The sequence below is a fragment of the Eriocheir sinensis genome, chromosome 25 (genome assembly GCF_024679095.1).
Source record: "Eriocheir sinensis breed Jianghai 21 chromosome 25, ASM2467909v1, whole genome shotgun sequence".
Lineage (NCBI taxonomy): Eukaryota > Metazoa > Arthropoda > Malacostraca > Decapoda > Varunidae > Eriocheir > Eriocheir sinensis.
Window position 1 is genome coordinate 8,769,548 of NC_066533.1, and position 27,189 is coordinate 8,796,736.

The 27,189-nt window shown below is 40.1% G+C and overlaps 1 long non-coding RNA gene across 1 annotated transcript in view; it reads left to right on the top strand.

Moving 5' to 3' along the window:
• Window positions 1-26,594, top strand: part of LOC127003287 (uncharacterized) — a 125,404-nt gene extending 98,810 nt beyond the window's left edge. Inside the window, exon 4 of the long non-coding RNA XR_007757030.1 lies at window positions 24,807-26,594. This is a non-coding gene — a long non-coding RNA (uncharacterized LOC127003287). The remainder of the gene's footprint in view (window positions 1-24,806) is intronic.
• Window positions 26,595-27,189: the final 595 nt, after the last annotated feature.

Here is a 27,189-nt window from a genome sequence, read left to right on the forward strand (position 1 = left end):
TTGTTTTTGCTTTTCTTTTTCTGCTTTTTCATCTCTTCCTTTTTTTGTTGTTATTCCTTCCCTCTTTTTTTTCTTGTTTTTCTTACCAATGATTTGTCTTTGCTATTTTGCTTTTTCATATCTATTCTTTTTTTTTGTTGTTGTTATTCCTTCCCTTTTGGTTTAATTTTCTCGTTTTTCTTACCCATGATATCTGATTTATTTCTTACTTCGTTGATTTTGCTCTACCCTTTTTATTTCCTTTTGTTTTTCTCCTTTTCCTCTTTCTTTTTGTTTTTATTTTACTCTCCATTCGCTTCTTATTTTTCTCCCTTTTGTTCTCTTTGTTTGTCCCTTCTGTTTCTTCTCTTCTCTCCTTCCTTCCTTCCTTCTTCCCGTCCTTCCTTCCTTCCTTCCCTCCTTCCTCCATTTCTTCCCTCTCTTCTTCCTTCCTTCCTTCCTTCTTTCCTTCCTTCCCTCCTTCCTCCATTTCTTCCTTCTCTCATTCCTTCCTTCCCTCCTTCCTCCATTTCTTCCCTATCTCCTTCCTTCCTTCCTTCCTTCCCTACTTCCTCCATTTCTTCCCTCTCTCCTTCCTTCCTTCCTTCCTTCTTTCCTTCCTTCCCTCCTTCCTCCATTTCTTCCCTCTCTCTTTCCTTCCTTCCTTCCCTCCTTCCTCCATTTCTTCCCTATCTCCTTCCTTCCTTCCTTCCCTCCTTCCTCCATTTCCTCCCTCTCTCTTTCCTTCCTTCCTTCCTTCCCTCCTTCCTTCCTTCCTTCCCTCCCTCGTACATCTTTCCTGTCGGTTATTCCTTTGCTTGTTTATCCACAGTCTCCTCTTTCTCTACTTTGCTTTTGTTTGGCTTTGCTTTCTTATTCCTAGTTTCTTTTTACTACTATTTTTCTCCTACTTCTTTCTTTTCATTGGTGTTCCCTTTTATTTTTTCTCTCCATATTTTTTGTTTTATCATGGGCCATAATTTTAAACATTTCGTCGCCCAAACTCACATATTTGGTAAGGCTTTAGTGGGAGTTTTGAGCATTTCCAGGACTAGTTTTATGACCCTGGTGGTAGTTTGACCCTTCTTCTGTACCAGGAACCTAAAATATTCACTCTTGAGAACGTGATTAATCTCTCATTTTAGCCTTTCGAAATAGTTGATGTAAGACGAGGAAGTGTTTAAGAATACCGATCTATATTTTACTCCTATTGGTCTGTATTCCATCTCTTTTTCCCTCTATTCTCTCTCTTTTTCCTTAGTTTTGCTGTCTACATTGTTATTTATCTTCCTCTCAAAATCTTACATTGTTATTTATCTTCCTCTCAAAATCTTACATTGTTATTTATCTTCCTCTCAAAATCTTACATTGTTATTTATCTTCCTCTCAAAATCTTACATTGTTATTTATCTTCCTCTCAAAATCTTACATTGCTATTTATCTTCCTCTCAAAATCTTACATTGTTATTTATCTTCCTCTCAAAATCTTACATTGTTATTTATCTTCCTCTCAAAATCTTACATTGTTATTTATCTTCCTCTCAAAATCTTACATTGTTATTTATCTTCCTCTCAAAATCTTACATTGTTATTTATCTTCCTCTCAAAATCTTACATTGTTATTTATCTTCCTCTCAAAATCTTACATTGTTATTCATCTTCCTCTCAAAATCTTACATTGTTATTTAGCTTCCTCTCAAAATCTTGCATTGTTATTTATCTTCCTCTCAAAATCTTGCATTGTTATTTATCTTCCTCTCAAAATCTTGCATTGTTATTTATCTTCCTCTCAAAATCTTACATTGTTATTTATCTTACTCTCAAAATCTTACATTGTTATTTATCTTCCTCTCAAAATCTTACATTGTTATTTATCTTCCTCTCAAAATCCTGCATTGTTATTTATCTTCCTCTCAAAATCTTACATTGTTATTTATCTTCCTCTCAAAATCTTGCAATGTTATTTATCTTTCTCTCAAAATCTTGCATTGTTATTTATCTTCCTCTCAAAATCTTAGTCTTGTCTGTTGTGTCCACTTAGTATCTGCTCTTTTCCTTCCCTTTTTCATCTCCGTCCCTTCTCTACCTTTTAATTTTCCTTGCTAGCTTTTATTTTACTCCTACTTCCCAGTCTCCCCTTTTACTATCGTTTATTTTTATATTTTTCATTTTTCTTTATTCCATTTTTTTGTTTTTTTTTGTTTCAGGTTTCATTTTTATTTTTTGCTTTATTTTTCGTTTTCCCCAAAATATATATCCCCTTGACAGTGCTTTTCTCTTTTTCCATTCTCGGATATTTTTAGTTAGCTGTTAGTGCGTTCTATAACATTCTTTTATTCTCTTTGGGGTAGTTTACACACACAGACACTCTCTCTCTCTCTCTCTCTCTCTCTCTCTCTCTCTCTCTCTCTCTCTCTCTCTCTCTCTCTCTCTCTCTCTCTCTCTCTCTCTCTCTCTCTCTCTCTCTCTCTCTCTCTCTCTCTCTGTTTGGCCATTTTTTTCTTTTTCTTGTTCTGAGATTTTTCCTTGTCATTGTATTTCTTTGTTGCTAGTGTATTCTGTAACCTTCATCTCTATTGCAGCTTTCTTCTTTTTTGCCATTTGTATCTCCATAACTTTCTTTCTCTTTCTTCTGTTAATAGTTGTTGTTCTCGAGCTGTTTTCTTCTCTGCATATCCTCGAGTTTCTAAGCGCTCTGTGTGTTCTGTGCATCCATTCTTCTTCATCACAATTTTCCTTTTACTTCGCTTTTTTCTGCGAAGTGTTCTGAGGCTCAATGTTTCCTTTTTTCTCTTCCTCCCTCCTGACTTTTACTTCGCCCTCCCTCTCTCGCCTTTTCCACGTCACTTCCTTCACTATTTCCCCTCACACGTTCGCCCCAATAAGAGAGAGAGAGAGAGAGAGGCTGCCCCACACTGCACTTAGTCGAAGTACTCCAGTTTTACTTTTACGATGACGACTCCTGACTCTTTTTTCCCCTTTTTTCCTCCTTCCCACGAGACAGGAGGCTTTTTTTCCTTCCTTCCTGTTCTCTCTCTCTCTCTCTCTCTCTCTCTCTCTCTCTCTCTCTCTCTCTCTCTCTCTCTCTCTCTCTCTCTCTCGATCTCTCTCTCTCGCTCTCCCCTCAATGCCTTCAGCTAAGTGCTTTTAAATTGTCTACTGTTCTGGTTTTTTTCTCTCCCTCATTTTTTTTCTCTATTGCGTTTTATTTCATTTTTCATTTATTTTTTATCTTTTTACTATAGCGCTTTCCTGTTATCGATGCTCCTATTTTGCCTGATAAGAGTGTTCGTTTATCTTTCTGTCGCCTTATCTAGAAACTTTATTTGTTCACTTTTTGGTCTATTCTGTCTATTCTCATTTCACCTGCTGTTCGATTCTATATACTGCAGTTTTTTTTTTTTCACCCCCTAAAAATATCAACAGTACCAAAGTTGTGTTAAATCCCCTTCTACTCCCCACTGTCCTTTTGTGTCGAAGTTTCTGTTTTCATTTCTCTTTGGACTCGATCCCTTGTTACGTCACGCCTGGAAACTCCTGCAACACGACCCGAATAGTTTTAAATCACTTAGTGTGTCGCTCTTTGTCCTCGTGGCTGCCCGGCGTCTTCTGGATCCTTTATTTCTTCGACTTGTTTGGGGTTCGATCATGTTTTTTCTAGACCTCAGGAGACTCTTCTTGTTGGTCCACCTGAAGGGTTTGAAGTCAGGAGTTTGTCGTCTTTTTAGTTCCAGCATTTTATTTTTATTTTTTTCAGTTGGATTTTTTTTCTTGTTTAATTTTCTTTTAGTTTTTGTGGTTTTATTTATTTTTTCTCTCCCGTGTCCATTTTTCTCTGTATTCTTTTTTTTTTACCAGTTTGATTTTTCTTCTTGTTTTTTTGTTTGTTTGTTTTTGTTTTGTTTTGTTTTTGTTACGGTAGTTTTTTGTAGTATGATTTTTTTCCCGTGTCTCATTCTCTCCATTATTTTTTTTCGGTTAATTTTTTCCCGTATTTATTTCTCTATTCTCATACAGGAAACGTGTTATTAAATTATATCCGTTTTTGTTCGTACCTGAACACTTAGCCCTTTTTTTTTTAAGGATAAGAAATCAGCACTTTACTCTCCTTTGTGGCCTTTGAAAGTATTTGTTGTGAGAGCCAAAAGTGTCTGAGCATGGCCTTAGTCCTGCGTCCTGTGGTCCAGTGTGGTAGCGCCCAGGGTGACAGAGTGCTGGGCCGCCTCTAAACAGCATCTGCCGCCACCCTGTTCCAGGGGGGGGGGGGGGGCACGGCATAAAGAAGCTAAATAGTTATACTCTTCCTCCTCTTCCATCCTGTCTTTTTTTCTTTTCTTTTTCTTTATATATTGTTTTTGCTTTACCTTTTTGATCAGTTTGCTTTTTTTTTCTTTTTTTTTTTGTTATGGTTTTCATTGTCTTCGTTGTTTTCTTCAATTTTCAATGCTTAGTCGTTTTTCTTTTGCTTTTTTGTTTATTTTTTGTCATGTTTTATTTTTCCTCAGTTCCTCCTGCTCCTTTTATTCCTTTTTTTCCCTTATCTTTTCTCTTTAGTCTTTGTCCTCCCTTCTCTCTCTCTCTCTCTCTCTCTCTCTCTCTCTCTCTCTCTCTCTCTCTCTCTCTCTCTCTCTCTCTCTCTCTCTCTCTCTCTCTCTCTCTCTCTCTCTCTCTCTCTCTCTCTCTCTCTCTCTCTCTCTCTCTCTCTCTCTCATTCGTACCCTCTTTTCTCCTCCGTCTAACATTTCTTCCCTACCTCTGTCCACTCCTCCTCCTCCTCCTACTCCTAATCCTCCTCCTCCAAATCCTCTCTCATCTCCAACTTTCCCTTTCCTTCCTTTCTTTTTCCCTCACCTTTCCCTTAATCCAACTCTCACCCGTGTTCAATTTCCCCTCCCATTTCTCCCTTCCCTCCTCTACCTTCCCTCCCTCCCTCCGTTCCTTCCGTCCAATTTTCGGCCACGTTCACCTGTCCCTCCCTCCCTCCCTCCCTCCGTCCCGTCCTTTCCCTCCCTTCCTTCCTTCCCCCATACATTTCCTTAACCTAATGCCTCTCCGTCTCGGAATACCAAGTAACCTGGACGTGGTTCCTGGCGGCTCATTGGGAAAGCTTCGTCCTCTTGTTTTCCTGTGTCTGGAGGAGGAAAGAAAAAGGGAAAAGGCAGGGTGAAGAAAGAAAAGGGATGAGAGTCTGAAGGAGGTCTGGTCATGTGAAGGGAATGTAGGGAGGAAGCGAAAGAGAAAGAGAGGGAGGATGGCAGGGAGTGTGAAGACTGAAAATATAGGAGAGAGGGAGTAGGGAAGGACATGGCGGTTTGGAGAGAGGAAGGAAGGAAGCAAGGAAGCAATTAGGGAAGGTAGAAAAGAAAGAAAAAAGGAAAGATCAAAAGAAAGAAGAGACGAAAGAGAGGAAAGCTGGAATGAAGAAAGAAAGGAAGGAGAAATGAATGTAAAAGGAGGAAAGAAGGAAAGGTGGAAGAATAACAAAAGAAGGACTGATAGATGTAATTGAAGATATGATAAGGAAAAAAATGGTTTGAAGAAGAAAAGGACTGTAGAAGAGATGGAGAGCAGGAACAAATAACCCACGAGAGAAAGAAAAAGTAATAAAAGAAAAGGAAGACTTGAAAGAACGCGAAAATGTTGGAGAAAAGAGACAAAGAAAATGGGAGAGATCTAGTCGGATGGAAAACTAAGGAAGATAAATGCAAGTAAGAAATAATAGGAAAGAAAACGAAAGAAAAGGAGAAGAGAAAATAAAACCAAAAGGAGTAACGATAAAGGATCAAGGAAGAGGAGGAAAGAGGGAATGGAGGGAGGGAGGGAGAGAAGGGAGGAAACATATGAAGGGGAGGGATGGACATTGCAAGAGGGATCAACGAAAATGGGAGGAAGAGGAAGAGGAAGAGGAGGAGGGGAAGAGGAGGAGATCGGGAGAAAGAAGTGAACGAGGGCAACAGAAATACCAAACAGAGAGAGAGAGAGAGAGAGAGAGAGAGAGAGAGAACAATACACAATTATTACAAAAGTTGCTTAACACTATCTACCCTCCCGTAGAGTCGAGAAGAGAACGTAAAGGCATCAAACCCATCTCAGAAACAGGTCATTCTCATCCTTATAGATTTTTTTTTCCTAGACGAGCATATAGCGAAGGGACGATGATAACAAGATCTACTTTACTGATATAATTTTAATGATAATAATGATAAAAATAGCGATAATAATATAATGATGAATCCTTCCAAAAATATCTCTTCACATTTTAACTTTTTTCCTATATTTCTTTACTTTATTTTTTTTTCGTTTCCTCTTTTTTTTTGGTCGCATCTTATTGCCCGGGACGGATCGAGAATATATATCTTTTTATTTTTTCAACCTCTATTCATTATTTTTTAGTGGCGGCGGTCAATACATTCGGCGATATTGTCAGAATTTCCTGATAATGCTGAATCGTGATAGTTTTATGGCGGATTAATGGATGTCGGGGGGGGAGGGAAGGGAAGGGAAGGGAAGTGAGTAGTAGAGAAGGGAAGGGAAGGAAAGGAAAGGGAAGGGAGTAGTAGAGAAGGGAAGGAAAGGAAAGGAAAGGAAAGGAAAGGAAAGGAAAGGAAAGGAGAGGAGAGGAGAGGAGAGGAGAGGAAAGGAGAAGAGAGGGGAGAGGAGAGGAGAGGAGAGGAAAGGAAAGGAAAGGAAAGGAAAGGAAAGGAAGGGAAGGGAAGGGAAAGGAAGGTAAAATTGGTAAAGATAAATATGAAAATAATGATAAGGAACGGAAAGAAAGAATATGGAAAAAAAAGATAAATAATAGAAGGGAAAAGAAGGGAAGGACGGGGGAAAGGATGAAATTGACAGTGATGATAGGGAAGAGAAAGAGATAGTAGGGAGGAAAAGGAAAGGGAAGGGAAGCCGAGAAAAAGGACGAGAATTGATGGTAAGGAAAGGAACGTAAAGATAGGATAGGGAAGGAAAGGAAAGGAAAATATGAGGGAAGGGAAGTGGAAAAAATAGAATTGACGGTGATGATAGAGAAGGGAAAGATGTAATAAGGAAGAAAATAGAAGGAAACGGAAGGGGAGAAAAAGGGAAGAGATAAAAATTGAAAGTAGGGAAAAGGAAAGAGAGTGGAAGGGATAGGAAGGAAAGAAATAGAAAGGGATGGCACCCGAAATTGACCTCTCTTTTGGCCACTCTCTACTTTTGTCTGTTGTGGGAGCGGTGAGTAGCGGCTTTTTTTTTTCTTTTTTGTAAAAAAAAGGATAGGAAAGGAAAATGAAGGAAAGGGAAGAAGGAAAGAACAGGTGGAGAAAGATGAAGAAGCGCGAGAAAAGAAAGAAAAAGAGAATAGAAAATGAAATAAGAGAGGTCGAACGAAATATGGAGGAAAAGGAAATAAGATAAAATTTACGGATAGTGAGATTATATAGGGTTAGGTTCACAGGAGCTGCCGTGCATAGGCCTACCGCCCACTTACAGTCTCCTTGTGTTCTTAAAAGAAGAGAAGAGAGGGGAGGAAAAGAAAGAAGTAGAGAGAAAATAGGAAGGAAACATTTTTGAGTGTAAAAGTAAAAAAAGAAGAGAGAGAGAGAGAGAGATCGTCAGATGGGTAAACTCGCGGCTCGGAGCTTCGAAGATAATCTCAACACCTTCCCGAAGCTTCGAATATTCCTCCGTTTGAAGCTCCACATGATTCGGGGAGAGAGAGCGTACGGTTGGTTTCATTTTTAACTCTCTCTCTCTCTCTCTCTCTCTCTCTCTCTCTCTCTCTCTCTCTCTCTCTCTCTCTCTCTTATTTATTATCTTTTTCCCACTTTCCTCCGTGTTTCCTCCTCTTCCATTTCTCTCCCTTTTCCACTATTCCCTTTTTTCGTCTCCTATTCCATTCCCTTCTCTTTTTCCCTCTCCTTCCTCTTATCTTTTTCCTCTCCTCTTCTTTCCTCCTCTATCATTCGCTTCTCTTCCTCCTTCTCCGTGTTTGATCCTCTTCCATTTCTCTCCCTTTTCCACATTTCCCTTTTTTTCGTCTCCTATTCTATTTCCTTCTCTCTTTCCCTCTCCTAACCCTTATCTTTGCCTCTCCTCTTCTTTCCTCCTCTGTCATACGCTTCTATTCTTCCTACTCCCTTTTCTTATGTATTTCCTCCCACTCCTCTCTCTTATCTCATTCCCTCCTTTTTTCCTTCTCCTCCTTATCACCTTCGCTTCCCTCTCACACTCCTTTTTCTATCTTTTCTCTCCCATTTTTCTCACCTTTCCTCCTCCTCTCCCATCCTCCCCTTTCTTCCCCCCGTCTCCTTCCTCCCACATCGAGTCCTTTAAGAAATCCTGCAGACTCTCAGGATTTGCAAAGAAGTCGATGTTTGATGCTGATGTGACTTAAGGATTAGAGAGAGAGAGAGAGAGAGAGAGAGAGAGAGAGAGAGAGAGAGAGAGAGGTGGTTTTAAAGAGGAAGGTATAGCTCTTGAGGGAAAGGTAAGAGGCCGGCTAAGAGGAGAAGAGTAGCCGATACCTCTTGCCTTCCTCTTCCTTTTTTTCTTCTTCAATTCTTCTTTTTCGTCATTTCTTCTTATTATTCTTCCCTTTTATTTTGCTTCATTTTCTTCGTTTCCTGTTTTTTTTGTCCTTTTTCTCCATCTTTTTCTTTTTCTTTTCTTTTTCTTTCTATTCTTATTCCTCTTAATTTCCTTTTATTTTTTTGTGTTCTTCCTCCTTTTATTCTTGTTATTACTTTGTTTCATCCTCTTCTTTATTACCATCTTCCTCGCCCTCTTCTTGTGTTCTGCTTCTTCATTTCTTTTTGGTTTTATTTTTCATTTCCCTTTTTCTTTTCCTCCTCTTTTTTCCTCCTCCTCTCCTTACCTCTCTCCTTCCTTCCTTCCTTCTCTTACTCATCTTTATCATCATCATTATATCATTCCTCTCCATCTCTTCCTCCTCCTCCTCCTCCCTTTTCCTTTTCCTCCTCTTTCTCTTCCTCTTCTCCTTATCCTCCTCTTTCTCCTCCTCCTCTCCTTACCTCTCTACTTCCTTCCTTATCTTACTCATCTTTATCATCATCATTGTATCATTCCTCTCCTCCTCCTCTTCCTCCTCGTCCTCTCATCATTGTATCATTCCTCTCTCCTCCCTCTCTCCTCCTCCTCCCTTTCTTTTTTTCCTCTCTTTCTCTTCCTCTCCTCCCTCCTTCTCTTTCCTCTCCTCCTCTCCTTCTCCTCCTTCTCCTTCCTTATCTTACTCATCTTTATCATCATCATTGTATCATTCCTCTCCTCCTCCTCTTCCTCCTCGTCCTCTTCCTCCTCCTCCCTTTTCCTTTTCCTCCTCTTTCTCCTCCTCCTCTCCTTATCCTTCTCTTTCTCCTCCTCCTCTCCTTACCTCTCTACTTCCTTCCTTCTCTTACTCATCTCTATCATCATCATTGTATCATTCCTCTCCTCCTCCTCTTCCTCCTCCTCCTCCCTTTTCCTTTTCCTCCTCTTTTTCTCTTCCTCTACTTACCTCTCTACCTCCTTCCTTCTCTTACTCATCTTTATCATCATCATTACTGTATCATTCCTCTCCTGCCTCCCTCCTCTTCCTCCTCCTCCTCCTCCTCCTCCCCCAGTCATGCCTTCTGATGCTCCCCGATAATAGAGGCGCCCCGATAGCCTTTGCGGGTTGCCTCCTGTAATGGCAGAAGGGAAGTAACCAATAGCTCAGCGCCGATAATGGAGACAGTTACGGCTGCTTGGAGTACAGGGGAAGGGGGGGGGGGTGGAGGAGGAGGAGGAGGAGGGTTTGGGTACAGAGATTGGGGAAGGGTGAGTGAGTGAGAGAGGAGGAAGGAAAAGGGGGATGAGATGCGAGGTGAAGAGAGAGGTGAAGGAAGAAGAGAGAGAGAGAGAGAGAGAGAGAGAGAGAGAAAGTAAGAAATAAAGAAAGAATGAGAGGAGGGGGAGATAGAGAAGGGGGAAAAGGAATAAAGAGGAAGTAAATTGGAGAAGTAGGAGCTTGTGGTGCTTCTACTACTACTACTACTACTACTACTACTGCCACTACTACTACTACTACTACTACTACTACTACTACTACTACTACTACTACTACTACTACTACTACTACTACTACTACTACTACTACTATTGTTTCGTTGGTAATGGGTCAATTAGTATCAATGACCAAATAATTTCACTAATGGTGTGATATATTGATCCTCTAATACAATAACATCCCTCTCAGTAGTAGTAGTAGTAGTAGTAGTAGTAGTAGTAGTAGTAGTAGTTGAAGTAATAGTCTCGTTCTTAAGGTTCCGCCAATCATAGTTCACCTGGCTAAACACCTACCTTCACCTGCCCCGCCAAAGGTCAAAGTTCACCCACCTGTTTGTACCCTGACTGCCCTCTCCCCTCACCCTCCCTTCACCCTCCTCCTCTCACCCTTCCCCCTTCTCTCCCTCACCATTCCCCCTTATCTCCCTCACTACTCCCCTCACCCCTTCACCTCGATCCCTCACTCCTCCCCCCTCCATCCCTCTTCCCTCACCCTCCTCTCACCTTTCCCCTTTCTCTCCCTCACTACTCCCCTCATCCTTCTCACCTCGAACCCTCACTCCTCCCCCTCCTTCCCTCTTCCCTCACCTCTCCCCTTATCTTCCACCTCTCTCTCTTGAAACCGCCTCCTCTCCCCACTCCCTGCTTCCTCCCCCCCCCCGCCCTCATCCATGCTCCCCTCTTTGCTTCCCCTCTTATTCATGCTCACCGCTTCCTCCTATCGAAACGCCTCTCCCACTCCCCTCCTCTCTTCTCCTCCAATCCAAAGCACCTCTCCCTCCTCTCCCCTCTTCCTCCTCTTCTCAAAGTTCTCCCTCCCTCTCCTCCCCCTTTCCTCCTCTTCTCGAAAGCCTTCCTCTTTCCTCCAATCTTCCTCCTCTTCTTAAAAGCATATATCTCACTTCTCTTCCTCTACCTCCCCTCTTTAGCATCTTTCTCTCCTCTATTCCCTCTTCTTGACTCCCTCCTCCTCTCCCTCATCTTCTTACTCTACCCTTATTCCTCTCCAGCTTCTCTTCTTCCTCCTTTCAGTCCCGCATTTTCTTCCTCCTTCTCATTATGTCCTTTTTTTTGTGTAATTGCTTCTGGTAATTATAATTGGTGTTGGTAATTATTCCTGTTTTACTTCAATCACTAACTTTTAGCAGGCATTAGATTTGGTTATGTTATAGGATAGTGTCTCATATTTTTTTTTTTTTTTTTTTTTTGGTTGATTTCGGTTGTGAATATCGATACTTTTATCTCGAGTTTGGACGAATCTGTTTTTTGTTACTCTGCGTCTTCTAATACCTTACCATATCTCTCTTTTTTTTATTCTGCGCCAGTAACTCAAGTATCGTATGCACCAGCGGGGTTTCATGTTTCTTCTTTTTTCCTTGTTTGCCCCTGAGCACCGTTGCCAGATTGTCGTACTCAGAGCATAGTATTTACCGTTTTCCGACGCCTAACTATTGCCAAGAAACATCAGAATCTAACTCTTTTAACGATAACTATAAATTAACTATAAAGCTATAAAGCCTAGAAGACTGTTTAGGGGCAGAAAGTTGGGAAATATAATCGGCTGAGTACGACAATCTGGCATCGTTGCCCCTGAGTATTGTCCGTGCCTGTAAAAAGAGATAAAGAAATGAATGGATGGCGGCGGAATGCTTAGACCTGTCTTCTTCACGAGTAGCCGCGCTGTCCCGCCGTCTCCGCGTCACACAAATTTCTATCTTTACGGCTAAACTTTGGGTCGTGATTCTGCATTTTTTTCTTCACGGTGAGCGGAGGAGGCAGGCCACAGGGATATATTATGAAGGAAGAAAAAGGAAAATATTGGCGATCTTTTTTAATAACTCCTACGAAAGCCTTGTCAAGTATGTTAAAGAATATGGTTAATTGTAATGAGTGTTTTCTTAGGTTCACGGTACGGAGGAAGGGTCAGACTACCACCAGGGCCATTAAACTACCCCTTGAAATGTTAAGTAAAGAGAGAGAAAAATATTGGTGACTTTTTCCCGTAAGTGTTTAAGCCTTCAGTCCACCTCGTAAATAAAAAAAGAAAATTGTTGAGAGTCTGGTTTTCTCTCTTGCATAAAAAAATGTTTCGGGGATTTCTTTCATTTTGTATAGTATTTAAAATGTTATGTGCTCTATATTTTATTTCGTTATTTGTGGTACTAATCATGTTTTAAGCTTTGACTCGCGACTTCTCCCGATGAAAAAAAAATGCTGGTCTTTTCTTTATATTTACTCGCTGGTGCGGTTCCCTTTACCCAACCTCATAGTGTATTAATGACAGAAAAAATAAAATATACGGAGGTGCGTTTCTGGGAGTGACTTTAAAATCAGATGAACGTGGGCCGGACAGTCTTAATGAGGGGACAGTGACGTCATAGGGTTGAAGGGACGATAACTAGGTTTGTGATTTGATTGTGATTGTTGGAGCGAGGCGAAGTTATTAATATGATTCGGGTAAACTGTGATACTAAAAACGTGGTAATTACTAGCTGATAATTGGCTATTTTCTGCCTATAAATGGAAGGAACTAATTGTGGTTATTTCTACATTTTCTGCCTATAAATGGAAGGAACTAATTGTGGTTATTTCTACCTTTTCTGCCTATATATAAATGGAAGGAAGTAATTGTGGTTATTTTTACCTTTTCTGCCTATAATTGGAAGGAACTAATTGTGTTTATTTCTACCTTTGTAAATGGGCGGCAAATACACGTGGTAAACAAAAGTAGATAAAAAGAGCAATAAACAGTGTTGTATGTGTGACAGGTAGACAGTTTCGTACATTGAGGTATATTTATCTACCATTACATTTATGGTGAATTAATTAGACAAACACAGGTAGGGGAAAGTATCTAAACACCCCCAACCTGCATTGTTTATCTTTTTATTTTAGTACCCTCCATGACCCCTTGTCTTAGGAGCACTGATTTATGTGGGGTCAGCAAGAGCTAACACCTTTATAATCTATATATAACCTCACACAACTAACGTAAGGATAGTAAGTTAATGACTGCCGTAAACTTCAAGGTACATTCACCGTTACGTGTGTGAGGTCAGTACGAGACTTAAGGACCCAATACACTTTAAGACTTCCATTTATCTTCGTATAAATACCGCAAAGTCTGGTCTTGCAATAAACTCCAAGACATTTATCTACTTTGCGATGAGAGGTCAATACAAGGAGCCAGCAAACTTCAGACTTGTATATATCTTCATAATGTAAATGCAAACGTTAATCCTTCGATAAACCTCGATACATTTTCACCTATATAAATGTCACGCTACTTGTCTTCACCTTAACATATCTTCCCGCAATACAAGAGTTAAGTATCAAATATAACTTAAGACCTACATTTATCTTCACAATATAAATGCAAAGGCTCGTTCTTCCATAAAAATCAAAACACTTAGTTACTTTTTTATAAATCTCAAAGCAATTTTCTTCACTTTTTTTCGCATGACAGCAGTGCAAGACTTAAGAACAATCAGTTAAGAGATCAAGTCACTTACATTCGCCTTTATAAATCTCAACGCAATTTTCTTCACTTTTTCGCATGACAGCAACACAAGACTTAAGAACCAAATAAACCTGAAAACCAAAATTTATCTTCCTAACCCAACTACAAAACCACATATCACTTCACCTCTACGCATGTGACCACAATACACATAAATCTTAAGCTTTTTATCTCTCTTCATAACGTAAATATAGAATCCTAAATCCTTTCATACACCTCAACGCTCGTATCTTCACCTCCTCATGTGGCCCCAGTGCACGACCCAATACAACTTAAAACCAATATATATTCCTCCATAACGTTAGTATAATAGTTAATTCCACCATAAAATAAAGATCAAGGCACTTCTCTTTACTTTCATAAAACGCAAAACACTTATATTCTTTTCTCGTGTGACCGCAATACGAGACTCAACGACCCCAACAAAACTCAAGACCAATATATATCCCTGCGTAACATAAATGCAATAGCTAATCCCTCCATAAAAGTCTAAACACATATTCACCTTTATAAACCTCAAAGCTTTTATCTTATTTTCTCACATAGCCGTAATACGAGACTGAACGACCCCAACAAAACCGAAGGCCAATATCTCACCATAACGTAAATACAATAGTTAATCCCTCAATAAAATACAAAACACATATCCACTTTTATAAACCTCAAAACACTTATCACCTTTCCTCATGTGACATAAATATAATTGTTACTTCCTCCATAAAATTCAAAACACATATTCACCTTTATAAACCTCAAAACACCTTTCTTCTTTTCTCATGTGACCCGCAATAGGAGACTCAACGACCCCAACAAAACTTAAGGCCAGTATCTCTCTCCATAACGTAAATACAATAGTTAATCCCGCCATAAAGCTCGCGGCACATCTGTTTACCCTTACGTATGTGCGGCCGTAAAACACAGCGAGAGACTTAGTGGCCAGCGATCCGAGAAGCCGCAACATAACTCCCGCCTCGACATAACTCCCTCCACGAAATAACTCCCGCCACGGCCATTAATAGGCAGCTAAGAGGCTTTGGAGGGACACAGAGCAGCATGACGGAGAAGGGAGAGAGAGAGAGAGAAGGTAAAAACCACGGGGAGAACAAAACCAGAAGAGGATATAGAAAGGGAAAGAAAAAGAATCAAGAAAATAATTAGATTGGATAAAAGATCAAAAAAGAAAATCAGAGACACAGAAAAAGACAAACAGATCGATAGAGAAGATAGATATATAGATAGGTAAAGAGATAGGAATGTAGGTCAATAGATATAGATAGAAAGACACGTCGATAGATAGTGAAGAGAGACTGCAAGGTCAGAATCAGCATAACGATTCTCTCTCTCTCTCTCTCTCTCTCTCTCTCTCTCTCTCTCTCTCTCTCTCTCTCTCTCTCTCTCTCTCTCTCTCTCTCTCTCTCTCTCTCTCTCTCTCTCTCTCTCTCTCATTGCCTGGGCCTCGAGACATGAGCTCATTAAATCGAGGCAGCAAAGAGTTAACGCACTAGATCCCTTTAAACCGATTTGTATTGAACGTGACCGGAGAGAGGAGAAGGAGGAGGAGGAGGGGGAGGAGGAGGAGGAGGAGGAGGAGGAGGAAAGAGCGGGTCAAAAGGTGGATTCGAAATTGGAGGAGAAAGGTAAAGGGTGATTGGGAAATGCAGGCGTATGAGTAGAAGGGGAAAGGAGAGGAGGCGGATTTGGAATGAAAAGAGAGAAAGTAAGAAAAATGAGGATTAGGAATGGGAGAAGAAGAAAATGGAGAAGAAGAAGAAGAAGAGAAGAAGAAGAGGCAACAGGTGAATTGAAAAGAGGAAGAGGAAATGTGGAAAGGCTGGTGAGTGGAGGATAGAAATAAGGAACAGAAGGAAGTGAGAGAAAGGAAAGAAGTACATTGGGCGGAGGAGGAAGAGGAAAAAGGTGGTGAGTGTAGGATAGAAATAGGGAAAAACAAGGAAGGGGGAGAAAGGAAAGAAATAGATTGGGAGGAGGAGGAGGAAGAGGAAAAGGAGGAATGAAAAAGAGGTAACAAAATAAGAAAAAAAAACTTCTATCATAACAAAAAAAAACAGTGAAATATGAAAAAGACGAAAAAGAAAAGGAAATAGAGAAAAATAAATATATAAACAAAAAAATAATTATAAAAAATGACATAGAAGAAATGAAAATAGAAAAAAATTACAAAAAAAACTGCATCTTAAGAAAAAGGACAAACCATCATCATCACCACCACCACCACCACAACCCCCTACGTCTACCACCACCACCACCACCACCACCACCTCAAGGTCAGCCGCTCTCAGTCCACCAATAAGGAGGGCTTTACACGGGCTTAATGGACCAATGGGACGGATTTATTAGCCCTCCGCCACGCCCACCAATAGCAGCCGACCACGTCACACGCCTCATCGCCTACAGGGATACGAGCCTAAAGGAATCATTCACGTTAACGAAAATAAAGGAGACAGGTATTATTATAAAAACATACCTCTTTGGATTCTTTTTGTGAGCAGCGAGTAGCGGACTTTTTTTTATTATTGTTTATTTCTTTGTGTGCCCTTGAGCTGTCTCCTTTGTTGTAAAAAAAACCAACTCATCAAAACTCATATATCGTCACCTTCGTAAAGAAACCGCCTAAGTCATCATTTTCTTTTTTTTTTAGGAAATCAGAAAAGAACTGTCATCATCTCATTTGGCTAAAGATTTGGGCAGAAACGAAAAGGCAAATTCTAGAACACTCGAGCCTTGAATGACGAAGGCAACTATACAAAAATGTTTAAATGTTTAAAAAATTGATGTAGACAAAAACCTGGAAATCGCTGAAAAATGACTTAGGCGATTATTTTATGAGGATGACGATATGTTCTTTTTTATTTTACGGTTAATGAGGCAGGTATCATTTATCGTTTGAGCTATTTCGTCACTCGTTTAGAAAGAGTATTATGTCCGTGTCAGAATCTCTCTCTTTATAAGCTGTTCCCTTTACATCAGTTCCAGCGATAGCAGTATTCCAGTATGCTTTCTGTGCTCCACTTTCGCAGATTAATGGTTCAGTCACGTATAATCTTCTCTGTCAGTAATAGTGTAGCGCAAACTGGGCCCAGGAAATGTATTAGAAGATGAAGTGTGTAGAATTTAACGAAGGCGATAAACAGTTTGATAGCGGCCGTTGTTTTCTGAATAGGCAATAAGCGACTTTTTTAGCTTTTGTTTAGCTTGGAGTACGATTTTGAAGTCATAGGTGAAAGGAGGAATGATATGATGATAAAATAAAGAACAAATGCATGATGAAAATAAACCTGCATATATATTTATTGACAGAATTTTACAAAGTTTAATGTAAAAAACAATTGTCTTTTCCATTCCTAGGACGATCTAGAAATATATACTTTTATAATAGACGAAATGAAAACCGAATACATAAACTAAATGAACCGTTAAGCAAAATTAGACGTTGAGAAAAAATGCGAGTTTGATTTTTGTTATATATGAAGCAAATATGAACGTAGATAAAACATGAGGGTATCAGGACACGTCTGCACCCGAAATTGACCCCTCTTTCGGCCACCTCTTTTGATTCTTTTCATGAGCAGCGAGTAGCGGGCTTTTTTTTTATTATTGTTTCCTTTTTTTGTGCCCTTGAGCTGTCTCCTCTGTTGTAAAAAAAATACAAAATCAAGCTTACTAAATACAATCGACTTTTTTTCATAGTGGAGGAAACAGTTCAAGGCCAGTAAAAAAGGAAACAATAATGAAAAAAAAAACATGGCCAGATGCAGGGTGAGGTCAAACTCGAAGATAATTTAAGGAACCGCCTCGGAAATTCTGACGTGATAAAACTCGTGATTGAATTCTGCTTCAGTTTTCCGAAGAGGAGATTGATGGCGCGCTTAATGACCTGATAAATTGGTAGATAGGAGGAGAGTTAATCACCTGCAGAGTTTAGCCAGGCCGTAAATAAAACCGTAATTAATGTGATGCGAATATGTAATCACGCCGCGAAGAAGAGCGATAAAAATAAAGCGAAAAATAATATTGTTGGAGTGTTGATTAAAATGACTTGGAATAATTAACGTTATTGTTGCCTTGACTCGTATTTTTATCAGATGTTTTCAGTGTTTCTTTTAGTATTGTGACGATGATTGCTTGGACGTGTTCGTGCAGTAATCAAGTGAAATAATGTTTTGAAGCGTCTGATCAACAATAGACGATAAAATTAATGTCACGGGCATCTTTTATTTGTTTCATATTTTTCATTGATCTAATACTATTATTATTGTTGTTGTTGTTGTTGTTGTTGTTATTACTGCTACTACTACTCTTACTACTTCTACTATTACTATTACTATTACTACTACTACTACTACTACTACTACTACTACTACTATTACTACCACTCCAGTTTTTGTATTGTTATTAGTATTATCTCTTCCTCCTCCTCATCCTCATCCTCATTCTCCTCCTCCTCCTCCTCATCCTCATCCTCATTCTCCTCCTCCTCCTCCTCATTCTCATCCTTTTCCTTCCCCTCCTCCTCCCACTACTACTACTACCACCACCACCTCCACTACTGCTACTACTACTACTACTACTACTGCCACTGTCATCATCATCATCATTATTCAGGCGATCTTCATGCACAAAAATAACACCAGGAGCTCGCCGCCTCGCCGGGAAATGTTTCAGGGCGAAGAAAGGGCGTGCGTGGAGGGAGAATTTAATTGGCTAAAAGTGTGGCAAAGAAAATACTGCGTCCCGGCCCATCTTTTTGTCCTCAGCAGATTGGCGGAGTCGTTAGGAGGAGGAGGAGGAGCAGGAGGAAGACAAGATGATGAAGATGAATATGCTTGGGGAAGATATATGTTGTGGAAGCGAAGGAAGGTTTTTTTTTTTTTTTTTTTAAGATGCTGATGAAGTATCGGCATTTTTTTACTTTTTTCCGGACAGTTAACTAAAGCAGCGATGGAAGAAGATAAAAAGTAAGGTAGAGTTTATATAGTAAAAAATATACATGTGAGATAAGGCAAAATATGAATACACTACAGAAACTTGAGTAAAACAGCATAAAATAAACCCCTATTCTGATCCATAATATATAGTCAATCACAACCTTTGAGAAACTAAATATTGCTTTTAAGACCCTTCACATTTTCTTAACATTACATTCTACACCATTTTCTTTCCCTCATCTTTTTTCATTATATTCTGCACATCTTTGCCTCTAATACCTTTAACATTTTCTTCCACCTTTCCTTCACCAGTTTCTCTAACCACTATCTTTATCTTTGCTTCTAATACTTATATCACTTTCCTAACACTTTCCTATGCGCTTTTTTTTCATCTTTACTGCCTTGAAATAATTCCTAAACATTTTCATAACATTTTCTTCCATCCCTGCTTCAAATGCCCTTAACATTTCTTCACATTTCCTCCTACATCATTTTCTTTTATAGCTTTCCTGACGTATACAATTCCTATCATTCCCGTCATCCTTCCGGCCCGTTGCTCCCAGTATGTTCGCATTCTCCACGATAGTTGTGTCGCCAATGGCCAATCAGAGAGCAGGTGGCCAGGTGAAGCAGCCAATCAGGAGGTAATGAAGCGTGTGACCCAAATCCCATTCCTCGCGTCTCGCTATGAAGGTGTTTTTCTTATGATCCGATTATTTCCTGGTCTACGTTTATATGTGATTTCCTTGGCGTTTGTTTTTGTTTCCTTTTTACATTAGAGGAAGCGGCCGAGAGGGAAAACATAGCAAACAAGGAGGAAAAATAGGTTGTGGCGAGCAGCGTTGCCACAGTGCCTTACTCAGCCTCTTCTTTATACCGACTTCGGATCCAAAAACTGTCTCCTTCACCCAAATAACGAGACTCATTTATAGTTATCATTACAATCGTTAATTCCTGATGTCTTTTGGGGATCGTCAAGTGTCAAAAATTAGTAAACACGATGCTCTAAGTACAACAATCTGGCAACGGTGGTGGCGAGTGGCATTGGTTGTGGTTAGCTTAAAATTTATGGTTCAGTTTAATTTATTTTTTTATTCGTGGAACAGGAAGAGAGATAGTGACAAATGGAGTCTAGAAATGTGTCGTCCAGTTTACATTTTCTTTTGGTCCTTGGAGATTTTGGAAGGCAGACAGAGATAAATGGAGTGCTAAAATGAATATGATCCAGTTTTTATTTCGTTTTCATATTCATGGAAATTCAGCAACGGGGAAAGTGATAAATGGAGTTTTCATCTTTGTGGAGTCCAGTTTCCATATTGTTTTTTTTTTTTTGTATGCTCTGGAGTTTGGGAAGGCAGACGGTGATTAATGGAATCTCAAAATGAATATGGTGCAGTTTATACTTCCGGTTTTTTAATCATTTAGGAAGGCAGAGGATGATAAATGGATTGGCTCAAGAAAACGCTAGACTGACAAAAAACGATACTTTATTTTGTCTTAAGTAATTCATGAGTCACCCAAACAAAATATTAAATCCACTTTGTTATTTAATTTTATCTAAGCAAATCAATAAAAGGCAGCATATGAGAAATTGAATGTCCATTAAAAATAAGTAATTATAAAACTAGGCAGTATATTTCAAATCCAACGGTGTGTTACGAAAATAGTCACTGAAAAGGTTTGGTACAAAATACGCGAAACGCTCAACTTCAAGACCATTTCGGAGCTGAAAAACTTAACATTGAAATGAACGCGTGAGACGTGAAAGGCGGAATCATCAGGTGAGAATAATTAGACGAAAGGTAAAAAACGAGACTACTCAGGTGAAAACGAGGAGAGAAAAAAAATCCTAAAAAAGTTGAAAAAAGAATAATTGAGGAAACATGAGCAAGAGAGAAAAAGGACGAGTAGTAAAATTATAGACGAGAAAAAAAATCGATTAAAAGAAAGAGAAAAAGGGGAGGTAAAGGAGAAGGTTTGAGAATGTTAAGTTAGTATTTCTTTTTTTATCCTTTCCTTGTGCAATTGTTAAGTAGGCGTGAGATATAGAAAAATACGAAAACTGATGAGAGGAAAAAATAAAAATAAAAATAAATGAGTCAACATGATAACTTTTCTCTCTTTCTCTCTCTTTTTCAGTCCACTTTCAGACGCTCATAAAGATTTGAAACGAAAAGAAAACCATGAAAATTTTTAAAAAGGCACAAAATATAAAAATGAAAAGGTAAAAAAAAAACTAGGAATTCTTTAGTCATCCGTGAAATGGTTCCGGAGTGGTTCCATTAGAGGGTCTCGGTTCCAGGCAGGTGTGTGGACCCTAATGACAGGTGTGTAAGTGGTTGTGGTGGTGGGTGATGATGATGATGGTGATGATGATGATGGTGGTGGTGGTGATGGTCCGTACTTGTTTTCTTTAGACATTTTTCTTTCTGTATATTTATTGGTTTTCTTTCGCTATTTTGTTTTTCTTGTCTCTCCTCTTTCTCCTCTTGTTGGTCCTCCTCGTCTTCCTCTTCTTGTTTTTATTCCTAATTTCTCTTCTTTCTTGTGTCTACTCGCCTAATTTCTTTCTTTTCTTAATCAATTCTTCTTATTTCGTTGCTCTTGTCTCATTAGTGGTGGAGTTTAAGACGTGGAAAGGTGGTGAAATAGAAGGAAATGACCTACTACTACTACTACTACTACTACTACTACTACTACTACTACTACTACTACTACTATGACCGCTACTCTCCTTTCAAGCAACACACATCTCGCGTAACAACAACACACCCGCCGCTTATTAGAGAGAAAAGAATCATATTTTATCGGCTCCTCTCAGTCGTAATCCATATATCTTAGCTTGCCCCTCGCTGCCCCTTCATCCATCTTTCTTCCTCCTCCTCCTCCTCCTCCTCCGTCTCCTCCTCCTCAGATTTTATTTTTTATTTTTCCTTCTCACCTTCAATCCCCCGTCTACCTCCTCCTCCTCCTCCTCCTCCTCCTCCTCCTCCTCTTCGTTTTCCCTCTCTGCCTCCTTCTCCTCTTCCTTCTCGCCTTTTCTCTTGCGCTTCTCGTTTTGTTCCTGTTTTTTTCTGACATTTGTTGCTTCTGTTCCTCTTCTTCTTCTTCTTCGTCTTCTTTTCCTTCTTCTTCTTCTTTTCTTCGTCTTTTTTTTTTTTCGTCTTCTTTTCTTTTTTTCTTCCTTTTTCTTCCTCCTTCACTTCCTCCTCCTCATCATCATCATCATCATCATCATCATCATTTAGCACTAAGACAAGGCCCTCACCGCCCTTACTCCTCTTACTCACCCTTGCCTCCTCTTTCCTCCTCCTGTTCCTCTTACTCCTCTTGTTTTCCTCCTCCTCCTCTTCTCCATCGTAATGTTCCTGATATCACCTCCTTTATTACTCTGTGTTTCCCTTGCCTTTTTTCCCTACCATTTCCTCCTCTTGTTTCTCCTCCTCCTCTTCCTCCTCTTTTTCCTCTTCTTTGTTTTGTTCCGATGTTTTCTCCTCCTCTTAGTCTTGTCTCTACGTACCTAATCTCTCTTTCTCCTATTATTCAGCTTTTCCTCTTGTTCCTCTTACTTCTCTTGTGTTTCCTCTTCCTCTTTATAATTTATCCTCTACCTTATCCGCGTGTTCCTTCTCCTATTGTTCCTCCTCCTCTTTTTTTCATATTCTCCCTTCTCATCATCTTCCTATTGTTTCCTCGCTTCTTATCCCCTTCCTTTGTTGCCCTCACCGAACCTCGAGTCTTGACCCTTCTTCTTTTTCCTCCTTCCTTCCTCCTCATGCTTCTATTCTCCCTTCTCTATCTTGTTTTTTTTGTGTGTGTTTCTTCTTTCTCCTCTGCCTCCTCCTTCCCTGTCCTTATTTCCTTTATTCTCTTGTTTTTTTTCCTTTTCCTTCTTTCCTTTCTTCCTTCACCAACGTCTCCTTTTTCCTCTTAGTTTTCCTGTCTTTCTTCCTCTCCTTCTTTCTCTCCCATTTTTTATTTATCGTTTCTCCTTTCCCTTTCTTCCTTTTCCGTATCTTACCCCCCTCAACATCTCCCTCTTCTCTCCATTTCTTTCCCTTCGTCCTTTCCTCTTTCCCTCCTTCCTCCTCTTCTTCCCTCCCTGACCTCCCTCAATCTCTCCTTCCTTACCCATCCATAATTCCCTTAACCCGCATCCCCCTACCTTACCCTCCCCATACAGTATTAACCTTTCCCTCCCTATTTCCTCCCTTTACCTCCCTTCCCTCTCCCGTTTCCTCCTCATCCCTCCTTCCTTCCTCTCCTTGACCTACCCCAGCCTCCTCTTCCTTGCCATTTTCCTTCTAACCTTACCTCCTCTTAGGGCATTTACCTTTTTTTCCTCCTTGCCTTCCTCCTCTCTCCTCTTCTCCTCTTTCCTCCTCTTCCCTTCTTCCTTCCTTCCTTTCTCTTACCTGTCTCACCCCTCCTCCTCCTTACCGTTTCCTCTCAATCTTTATCTTTTCTTATAGTATTTACCTTTCCTTCCTTCTTACCTTCCTCCAGTTTCCTCATATCTCCCCTCCTTCATTCTTCCTTCTTTTCCTCCCTTCCGTTACCTTCCTCACCCTCCCTCTCCTTACCTTTTGCTCCTAACCTTACCTCCTCTATTGGCATTTACCTTCCTATCTTCCTCCTCTCCCCAGTTACTTCTCTCCCTCCTTTCTCCTTTCCCTCCCTTCCGTTACCTTCGTCAACCTCCCCCCTTACCCTTTCCCCTAGACTTAACCAAATCTCTGAGCATTTACCTTTCTTTCCTTCCTACCTTCCTTCTGTCTCAAATTACCTCACCCACTCCTTTCTTTTTTCCTTCTTTTCCTCCCTTCCCTGATACATCCCAACTTTCCCTTTCCCCATAACCTTACTTTATCTTATAGCATTGACCTTTCCTTCCTTACTACCTTCCTGCAGTCTCCTCTTATCTCTCCCTTCATTCTTTTCCTCCCTTCCGTTACCTTCCTCAACCTACCCCTCCTTACCCTTTCCCCCTAACCTAACAAAATCCCTGAGCATTCACCTTTTCTTCCTACCTTCCTTTCTTCTTTTCCTCTCTTCGCTTACCTATCTCAAGCTCTTCCTTACCCTACTAACCTTACCTAATCTTTGAGCACTTATCTTTCTCCCATTATCTTTCTTCTGTCTCCTTTTACCTCTCTCCTTTTTTCCCTCCCTTCCCTGACCTTCCTCAATCCTCCCCCTTCTTACCTATCAATTATTCCACTACCTCTTCCTCCCTCCCTCCAGGATTTACCTAACCTTTCCTCTCTCTCTCCTACCTTTCCTTATCTTCCTCCTCCCTCCCTCCTTTATCTCTTCCCTCCATCTATTCCACTTCCACGGTCACTCTTCCCTTCCACCATCATCCCTTCTCTCTCTCTCTCTCTCTCTCTCTCTCTCTCTCTCTCTCTCTCTCTCTCTCTCTCTCTCTCTCTCTCTCTCTCTCTCTCTCTCTCTCTCTCTCTCTCTCTCTCTCTCTCTCTCTCTCTCTCTCTCTCTCTTTCCTCCTCTCTCTTCTCTCCTCCTCCTTCTCTCCTCCTCCTCCTCCTCCTCCTCCTCTCCTCCTCCTCCTCTTCCTCCTTCTCCTCCTCCTCCTCCTCCTCCTCCTCCTCCTCCTCCTCCTCCTCCTCCTCTTCCTCCTCCTCCTCCACCCTTCCTCCTGACACAACCTCTCTCAATTCCACCGCTCCTCCTCCACCTCCTCCTTCTCCTTCTCCTACATCTCCTCCTCCTCCTCCTCCTCCTCCCTGACCTGCCCTTCCTGCCATCAGCTGTTCCTTCGTCGACTTCCGATCACCATTTTTTTTTCTTTTCCTTTTTATTTTTGTTTGTGTGCGTTTTTTTTTAGGAGAGTGAAGGGACGTGTTCTATTCTGGGCCTCAAATTTATGGGTCTCGTTCGTGTTCGTCTCTGTTTGTTATGGCGGCGGTTTTCTGTCCTTTATTTCTGTTCTTTTTTTCTCCGTTTTATTTCTAGTTCTGTGTGTGTGTGTGTGTGTGTGTGTGTGTGTGTGTGTGTGTGTGATTTACGGACTGTCACACGCTGCAATTGGTTGTTTTTACGATGCTTGTCAGTTTTTTTGTTTTTGTTTTTGTATTGTTTCGTTTCCAGTTTTTTTTTTCTTATGTTTTCATGTTTTTTTTCAGTGTAAGCAAAAATTTTGTCTGTAACCTTTTTCTATGTATCTTAACTATTTTTTTATCTGTTGCAGTTTATTTTTTGTTCTGAAGATGTGTTTTCCTTTAAATTTCATATTTCCTTGACCAATATGTTAATTTTTTGGATATATTTTACTGTTTATAATCTGCCTGTATGTTCATAACCACTCCTTTCTTTTCCAGGTACGTGGCTCTTCCTCGTCACGGTGGCGTTGTGAGTACAGTTGTTCACTCTTCCTTTACTCTACAAACACAAAGACAGCCAAATATTTTCTTACAAAAACGCTCACTCACAGACGTGCAACAGAATGAAATACTCCCTACCCATATCGTTGACTTTTTCGTTTGCATCTTAATTGAAATCCATAAATAATTAGGTTGTAAAAATTCCGTTATTCACACTTTCAATAGATTTATATATTTTGTACTAAGGAAAGCAAACCGCCCTTGACTCACAGCAGAAAGTAAGCAAGTTTATCACAAGAACAAGGGTACGATGGATCAGTTATGCTAGGAACTTGATTCAAAACGATATCCTATACTAGAAATAAAAAAATGTACAATGGATCAGTTAGTCTAGGAACTTGATACAAAACGATATCCTATACTAGAAATAAAAAAATGTACAATGGATCAGTAATACTAGGAACTTGATACAAAACGATATCCTATACTAGAAATAAAAAAATGTACAATGGATCAGTTATGCTAGGAACTTGATACAAAACGATATCCTATACTAAAAATATAAAAAAATGTATAATGGATAAAGCGATTTCTTGACAGATTTCACACAAGTAGCATTAGACCAAAGACCAAAGAGAAATATAACTGATCAACGTTGCGAGCTTTATACAAACTCTCTCTCCCTTCTATCGTTTTATTTTTCTACCTGTCCTTCCCTTTCTGTCCTGCCCCCCCTATCCGTTTCTCCATTCCCTAATCTACCCTCTGTCTTCTTCCGCTTCTATCCTCTTTCTCTCCCTCTCATTCCTTCTACCCTCTCCCTTTCTCTCCACTCCCTTCCTCCTTCTCCTTCCATCTCTCCCTTCTTTCCCTAAACCTCACCTGATGTCCATACTTCCCCATGCCTCTCGTATAGTAATGAAAATATGTATGATGAATAAAGCTTTTCTAAGACAGACTTCACAAAAATAACATCAGACCAAGCGCAAAAAGCAATCGGAACTGATCAGCATTACGAACATATTACAAACTTCAAACTCATCGAAAATTAAACATGTATCATGGATCAGATCATAATTTCACGGCGGATTTCACACACAGCGGGAGACAACAACAGAAGCGCCGATCAGAGAGTGGCCAGACAAACCGACGCCGAGAGTGTCAGGCGTAACAACAGCGTGAGGCAGAAACGTGAGATCAATTTCCGAACCTTTTGTGAAGTGTCTTGATGGCGTCCCTGGAGAGGAGGAGGAGGAGGAGGAGAAAGAGGAGAGAAAAGAGACAATAATAGAAGAAATACAGACGCAGATAGAAACAAAAGAATGAAAGATATTTAAATGATGAAGAAGAGAGTAGAAAAGAAGGAGGAGGAGGAGGAGGAGAGAAAAGGGACAATAATATAAGAAATACAGATACAAATAGAAACTAAAGAATGAAAGAAATTTGAATGATGAAGAAGAGAGTAGAAAAGGAGGAGGAGTAGGGCTGATAAAAAGGGAGATAATAATAAAATATGATACACATGTAGACAGAAACAAAAGAAATAAATGAATATGAATAATGAAAAGTGAAAATAGAGGAGGGGGAAGTAAAAGGAAAAGGAGAAGAAGAAAAAGTAGAATAATAAGAACAAGAACAAGAAGAAAAAGAAAAAAGAAGGAAGAAGAAAAGGAGGGAGAATAACAGAAGAAGAATATACATGCAGATAGAAACAAAAGAAGGAAAAAAAATGAATAATGTAGAAGAAACAGTGAAAAAAGAGGAGGAGGAGGAGGAGGAGGAGGAGGAAGAGCAAGAAGAAGGAAGACAAGACCTCATTCCTATTGACTTGTCTCTCTTGTTTCACTTCCTTTTTTTTTTTTATTTGTTTGACTCCATCTCGACGCCCTTCCCTCACGTCCCTCTCCTCCCTCCCATCCATCACTCCACCTTCCCTCCCTCCCATCCTCTTCCCCCGTCCCTTCCTCTTGTTCCATTCTGCCCTTCCCCTCCCCTAGTCCTTCCTCTCCTTTTTTTCCTTCCCTCCCCACCTCCTTCATTTCTTCCCCTTTCTTCTCTCTCACTCTGGCTTCCCTTCCCTAGTTCTTTCCTCTCTTCCTCTTTTCCCCTTCCCTCTCCTCTTTCATTTCTTTTCCTTCCTTTTCTCTCACACTGGCTGCCTTTTCCTTTTCCATTCCCTCTTCTCATTCCGTCCCTCTCTCTTTCTCCCTTCTATCGTTTTCTTTCTCTACCTATCCTTCCCTTTCTCTCCTGACCTTCCTATCCGTTTCTCCATTCCCTAATCTACCCTCTATCTGTCTTTTTTCCTCTTTTTTTCCTCTTTCCCTCTCTTTCATTCCTTCTACCCTCTCCATTCTCTCCACTTCCTCCCTCTCCTCCT